This window comes from Mauremys mutica, chromosome 4 (assembly GCF_020497125.1).
Source record: "Mauremys mutica isolate MM-2020 ecotype Southern chromosome 4, ASM2049712v1, whole genome shotgun sequence".
NCBI lineage: Eukaryota > Metazoa > Chordata > Testudines > Geoemydidae > Mauremys > Mauremys mutica.
Window position 1 is genome coordinate 21,017,564 of NC_059075.1, and position 6,785 is coordinate 21,024,348.

General features: G+C 50.8%; 1 protein-coding gene across 1 annotated transcript in view; it reads right to left on the reverse strand.

Moving 5' to 3' along the window:
- Positions 1–2,001, reverse strand: part of TNFAIP2 (TNF alpha induced protein 2) — a 29,824-nt gene extending 27,823 nt beyond the window's left edge. Inside the window, exon 1 of the mRNA XM_045016961.1 lies at positions 1,878–2,001. The gene's annotated coding sequence lies outside the window, so the exon portion shown is untranslated. The remainder of the gene's footprint in view (positions 1–1,877) is intronic.
- Positions 2,002–6,785: the final 4,784 nt, after the last annotated feature.

Below are 6,785 nucleotides of genomic sequence, written 5' to 3' on the forward strand. Positions count from 1 at the left end.
TAGTAGCTGAAATTTCTTCTACCTCCCTTTGAAACTAGGTTTCAAGTTGGTTCAAATTTAAACAATTCTCTCTCTTGCTATCACAGCCAGAGAAATTAGCATCTTGAGAATCTAGGACTCCATTTCGACACAGTCTTCCAAGGGCCAAATTGTGCTTTCAGACCTGAACACAAATCCATGGACATTAGTGGGAGTGGCACATTTATATCGGTGAGCTTAATCTGGCCCCAGGATATTAGACAACTGGCTAGCTGTTTAAAAACTGGTTTCTGTAATTAATTTACTTTGTGTGCCTGCCAAAACTCTCATTACTATATATAAATAAATACTAGTGCATGTGCAGAAGGTAAATTATTCATTGTATTTTTCCTCACACAACTTCCTTATTGTATTTGCATGACATTCCTTCAGTACTGTAGTTAGAAACATTGTCTACACTTATTAAAAGATGTTAAAAAAAAAAAAAGAATGGGAGAAGGATACAGGCAACTTCTACTGTAGACACAGAGTTCTAATAATACTTTGTACTTACACAGCATCTTCTTTGCCAGGATGGCTCAGCCTGTTGCAAAAATACTTAGCTCTGAGAAGCAGCTATTATCCCTGTTTTACCGATGAGGAAAGTGAAGCACTGAAATTAAGGGGCAGATTTTCAAAAGAGCTGGACTCCCAGTTGGTCAATTACATGAAGAGGCCAGACTTTCAAAAGAGCTGAGCTCTTGATTGAGAATCCCAGAGGAGCTGCAGGGTGATGAGTATTTCTTAACATCTGACCATAAAATGTGTGCCCCATTTCTCCATGGGCATGATGGAAACAGAACCAGATGTGACTTGCTTTAATAACAGCCCTGTCTGCAACAGCATCAAGGAGAAGCCCTCTATACAAATGTTAAGAAGATAGTTCACTCTGGAGTTGAAAACATCATCCAATTAACCGTCCTCATAGCCATTGCAGGGTATGAAGGGATCACATCCTAGGTATATGGTGAGATTCCACAAGGTAGGAGATGTTCTAGGGTGAGGTGGGCTCTCCAAGTAGAGTGATTCCAGGATGGGAATTACCTTTGCACCTTCAAAAGGGGGCTAAAACATCAGGGGGTGAGTTCAAAGTGTTGCTGTATGTCCAGCAGTATACAGCAATACCGTACTGGCCATTGTGGTTAAAAAGTGGCCGAATCCAGGCACCAGATGTCTTTCCAATGTTATTGGGCTGGGATGCGTCAGGGCAGGACCAGTCCGGATTTTTGCAGTGAAGTAGGAGGAACTGTTTTCTGCCTAGCATGATTTGGGAGTTGGGACACAAACTGCTAAATTCTATCCGAAGCCCCATGTTGGATCCCATGTTTATGCAGCACTTTTCACTGGAATTTTTGGTGCTGGAGGAGCAGCTCCAGGTGTACTCCATGACATGGAATTTAGGGGAGTGAATACCAAAAATAAGATGGATCTAGGAAGACAGAACTGGGTTTGTGTGGTGCTGCTGCAGTGGGATCCTGGGGGTCGATGATTTTTCAGTGCCCCAGGAGTTTAAGCTTTACAATTTGGGAGCTTGGGGCCAAAATCCGATAGGGTCCACCAGACTGCAGGGGCCCGATCCAGGATTCATGCTGCGTGGGCTAGGATTTTGTGATGCAGTGGGAGCAGTTAGGTCCGGTGTCTATTTCAAGGGGACAAAACCTGGCAGGTCCCAGGGAGATCCAGGGTTTAGCGTTTGCCTGCAGTGGATTCCCTACTCCCGTCACGAGCCCTTCAGCAGGGACAGGCGGGGGCGGGGGGAGAGCAGGAGAGTGGGGCCCGGGGGGAGAAGGCACCGACCCCACTAGTGGGCGTGGGGGGGAGGTCAGCTGGAAAGCACAAGGAGGGCTGGGGTGACTTACTCTGTCCTGCCGTCCCAGACTGGCTCGCGTGGCTCTGGCGCTCGCTCCTGCCGCAGGTGACTCAGCTCCGCTGCTGCTGCAGGAGGAGCTCGGTGCCGCGGCTATATAGCGAGCAGCCCATGGGGGGCGGAGGGCGGACCGGGCCCCGGGGGAACTCCGCCGCGGCTGGGCCCGGCAGGGGGCTGCGGGAAGGGGGAGCCCGGAATTCCCCCCGCGCCGCGCCGCGGGGGCTCGCGGGGCACAGGCCAGGAGGTGGGTGGGGTTACAGCCCAGCTGCTGCCCCCATGGCAGGAGCAGGGCTGGGCTGCCCGAAGCGCTCAGCAATGGGAGGCGCCCGAGCATAATGCCCAGGAGGGCACCTGGCAAAACGGATTGGGCGAGAGTCCCCGTGACGTCACAGCCGCAGATTGTCCAAAGCGGAATTCTGATTGACCGGCTGGGCAATTGATTGTGATGTCATAGGCACAAGGCTGTCAGCGCGCGGTGTAAATTCCCACCCAAGACCCAGTCGAAGATGGCCCGAGCCCATGTTGCCAGGCTCCTTCATCCCTGCCTTGCTGGGTACCCGCTAGGAGCATGTCCTTGATCTGCTATATCCCTTCGGAAAGAGTCCATCGCCTCCCAGCACTGGCCTCCCTTCTCCATGCTCCCTCCCCAAGTACTTACACAGCAACTTAAAGGAAAAGAACCCTCTCCCCGCAAAAGGAAATACATGGTCCACACCCACAGGCTGGTCTCATGCCCTTCTGTGCTTTCTCCTGGGAAATGCTGAGTCCGCTTAATCACCAGGGTTCACAGTAAGTGGTTCCCGGTGCCCCCAGCTGCCTGCCATTGCCACCAAGGTAGCCAGTGGAAAATTTTCAAAACATTCAATGGCATTTTTTGTTCATCCTGTTCCAGGTAAAATATCACATTAAAGGTTTCAGAAATAAGAAATGTTCCCTGGGATGAAAATCCCAGTGCTGCACCAGGCTAAAACTAACCCATCTATGTAGGAAACAATGATTTGGGGTCATCCCCACCCCCAGTGTAAATGACTCTCCACTGCCTCAGCCTCAGGATTCTGCATTGTTGGGATAAATAAGCTTCAATAGGTGGCACCACATTTGTACAGAAGAACATAAGAATGAGTCAGACCAATGATCCATCTAGCCCACTATCCTGTCACCCAACAGTGGCCAATGCCAGATGCTTCAGAGGGAATGAACAGAACAGGGCAATTATCAAGAGATCCATCCCCTATTGTCTAGTCCCAGTTTCTGGCAATCAGAGGCTAGGGACACCCAGAGCATGGGGTTGCATCCCTGACCATCTTAGCTAATAGTCATTCATGGACCTATCCTCCAGATGTAGGTGAGCACGTTCCTTGTGTGCAATGTTGGTTACTTTAGGACTCAAGGAGTTACAGCTGAGAGGTGGCTGAAGGTATATTAAGCTCCACAGGAGCAACAAGGGGGGAAAGGCAGATGGGTGCTCAAGGGGATTACTACAGCCAAGCACTGAGGTACAACCGTATCTGCTCTAACCCTGCAGACAAAGACCAACACCTAGAAAATCTCCACCAAGCATTCTCAAGACTACAGTACCCACACGAGGAAATAAGGAAACAGATCAGCAGAGCCAGACGTGTACCCAGAAGCCTCCTACTGCAAGACAAACCCAAGAAAGAAACCAACAGGACTCCACTGGCCATCACATACAGTCCCCAGCTAAAACCCCTCCAACGCATCATCAGGGATCTACAACCCATCCTGGACAATGATCCCATACTTTCACAGGCCTTGGGTGGCAGGCCAGTCCTCGCCCACAGACAACCTGCCAACCTGAAGCATATTCTCACCAGCAACTGCACACCTCATCATAGTAACTCTAGCTCAGGAACCAATCCATGCAACAAACCTCGATGCCAACTCTGCCCACATATCTACACCAGCGACACCATCACAGGACCTAACCAGATCAGCCACACCATCACCGGTTCATTCACCTGCACGTCCACCAATGTAATATATGCCATCATATGCCAGCAATGCCCCTCTGCTATGTACATCGGCCAAACTGGACAGTCTCTAAGGAAAAGGATAAATGGACACAAATCAGACATTAGGAATGGCAATATACAAAAACCTGTAGGAGAACACTTCAACCTCCCTGGCCACACAACAGCAGATCTTAAGGTGGCCATTCTGCAGCAAAAAAACTTTAGGACCAGACTTCAAAGAGAAACTGCTGAGCTCTAGTTCATCTGCAAATTTGACACCATCAGCTCAGGATTAAAAGAAGACTGTGAATGGCTTGCCGATTACAGAGCCAGTTTCTCCTCTCTTGGTTTTCACACCTCAACTGCTAGAACAGGGCCTCATCCTCCCTGATTGATCTAACCTCGTTATCTCTAGCTTGCTTCTTGCTTGCTTATATATACCTGCCCCTGGAAATTTCCACTACTTGCATCCGAAGAAGTGGGTATTCACCCACGAAAGCTCATTCTGCAAAATGTCTGTTAGTCTATAAGGTGCCACAGGATTCTTTGCTGCTTCAAGGGGATTAATAACATCCATTTGTTGCTTTTCTGCTTTCCTAAGCACCAACCCAATTGGGGACTTCTTGAAGTAGGGAAGACCTGGAGCCCCAATGCTCTGTCCTTTGGCCTTGCTTGATCCTCTGTCCCTGCCAGATGGGGTCTCCTGCTGTTTCACACCTCTGTCTGTCCTGTTCTACATGCAAGCAGCAGGAGATGGAGGGATGGGGAATGGGCTATGACAGTTATTGTTGCCAGTTTCATGCCCACTCCCTCCATCCCACTTTGCTCAGAGGAAGCTGTGAGAGGATGGGAGGCAGGCAGCAATGCTTTTGGTCTGAGTACCATGACGGGCCACCAGAAAGGGCTAATGTGCTGTGCCATGCATATTATCTCAGTTCAAGTCAGATTTGTTATTCATATAGCACTGGAGATGCACCTGGAGCTTTGCAGAATGTGTAAGATGATGATAGTGCCCTGGCCTCCAAAAGCTTAGTCCAACTCTGATACAGAAGCCAGGCAGTTCTGACATGTGGGCACGCCTGGAGAGAAAACAGCCCAGCGGGGTTTGAAAGAAGTAAAGAAAAGCGTGGGTGTTTGTCCCTCCTTCTACCATCTGTCTCCCATTCACTGTTCTCCGCCCAGCTGCTCCACTCATTTGAATGTCATTAGGCAGCTGCACCTGTATGCAATTTTGGGTATGTCTACACTGCAATAAAAGACCCATGGCACAGCTGTGGCTGGTTCAGATCAGCTGGCTTGGGCTCAAGGGCTTGGGCTGTGGGGCCATACAAGATATTTTGGTCCAGGCTGGAGCCTACAGGGGTGGCTCCAGGCCCCAGCACGCCAAGCGCATGCTTGGGGCGGCATGCCGTGGGGGGCGCTCTGCCGGTCGCCGGGAGGGCGGCAGGCGGCTCCGGTGGACCTCCCGCAGGACCAGCGGACCTGCCGCAAGCACGTCTGCGAGAGGTCCACTGGAGCCGCGGGGTCGGCGACCGGTAGAGCACCCCCCGTGGCGTGCTGCCGTGCTTTGGGCGGCAAAATGGCTAGAGCTGCGCCTGGGAGCCTAGATCAGGGTTCAGCAACCTTTGGCACGCAGCCCATCAGGGAAATCCTCTAGCGAGCAGGGACGGTTTGTTTACCTGCTGCGTCCGTAGGTTCAGCTGATCACAGCTCCCACTGGCTGCAGTTCCCCGTTCCTGGCCAATAGGGGCTGTGGAAAGGGGCGGCCAGCACATCCCTTGGCTCGCGATGCTTCCTGCAGCCCCCATTGGCCTGGAACGGCAAACTGTGGTCAATGGGAGCTGCAATTGGCTGAACCTGCAGACACTGCAGGTAAACAAACCATCCCGGCCCGCCAGGGGCTTTCCCTGATGGCCCGTGAACCAAAGGTTGCTGAACCCTGGTCTAGACCCACCCGCCTTGCAAGGTCTCAGAGCCTGGGCTCTGAGCCTGAACGTCTACATTGCAATTTATAGCTTCGCAGGCTGAGTCCAACAAGCCCATGTCAGCTGACCCGGGCCAGCCGTGGGTGTTGCAGTGCAGACACTAAGGCTACAGTTTTGAAAGTTAAATTGCAGAGAGGCTGCTGCTTACAACTGATGAACTTGGATGTGGAGTGAGCACTCAAATATGCCATTTCTGCCAGTTTGCTACCTGCCACTCTCCAGTGCTAAGTGCCTACCTCCTGGATAATGCTTTCCAGGCAGCATGCAGGGGCATACGTACAAGATTAGAGGTGGATCCCCATGTGGGTCTAGTGCAGATAATGGGGTTGAAAGCGCTGGCTTAAGAATGTGAAGCAGCCTTTCGACTCATTCCAGACCCAGACTTGTGTTGAACCTTTTTTAAAGCTTTGTTGTATTCAGAGAGAGTTCTCATCTCCTCCGCCAGCATAACAATATAAGGAGACGGGACAGCTACTGCCACAGTTTTTCTGTTCCGAGCCAAGAGCAAAGGTTCTAGATCAGGGGTTCTCAAACTGAGGGTCAGGACCCCTCAGGGGGTTGCAAGGTTATTACATGGGGGGGTCGCGAGCTGCCAGCCTCCACCCCAAACCCTGCTTTGCCTCCAGCATTTATAATGGTGTTAAATATATAAAAAAAGTGTTTTTAATGTATAAGTGGAGGCGGGGGGGGGGGCACGCTCAGAGGCTTGCTGTGTGAAAGGGGTCACCAGTACAAAAGTTTGAGAACTAATGTTCTAGATGCTAAAATGATAGATGCTGCAGAAGAACTGAAGAGAGGGAGAGCCTGATCCTCAGTTGGTGCAAATAGGCATAGGCGTACATGCAGTGGTACCTTTCACTGTTTCATGAGCAAATGAATGAAAGGATCTAACTTAGTTTATGGGATCTGTCTGTTAGTCTGATCCTCAGCCTGTGTAAAATC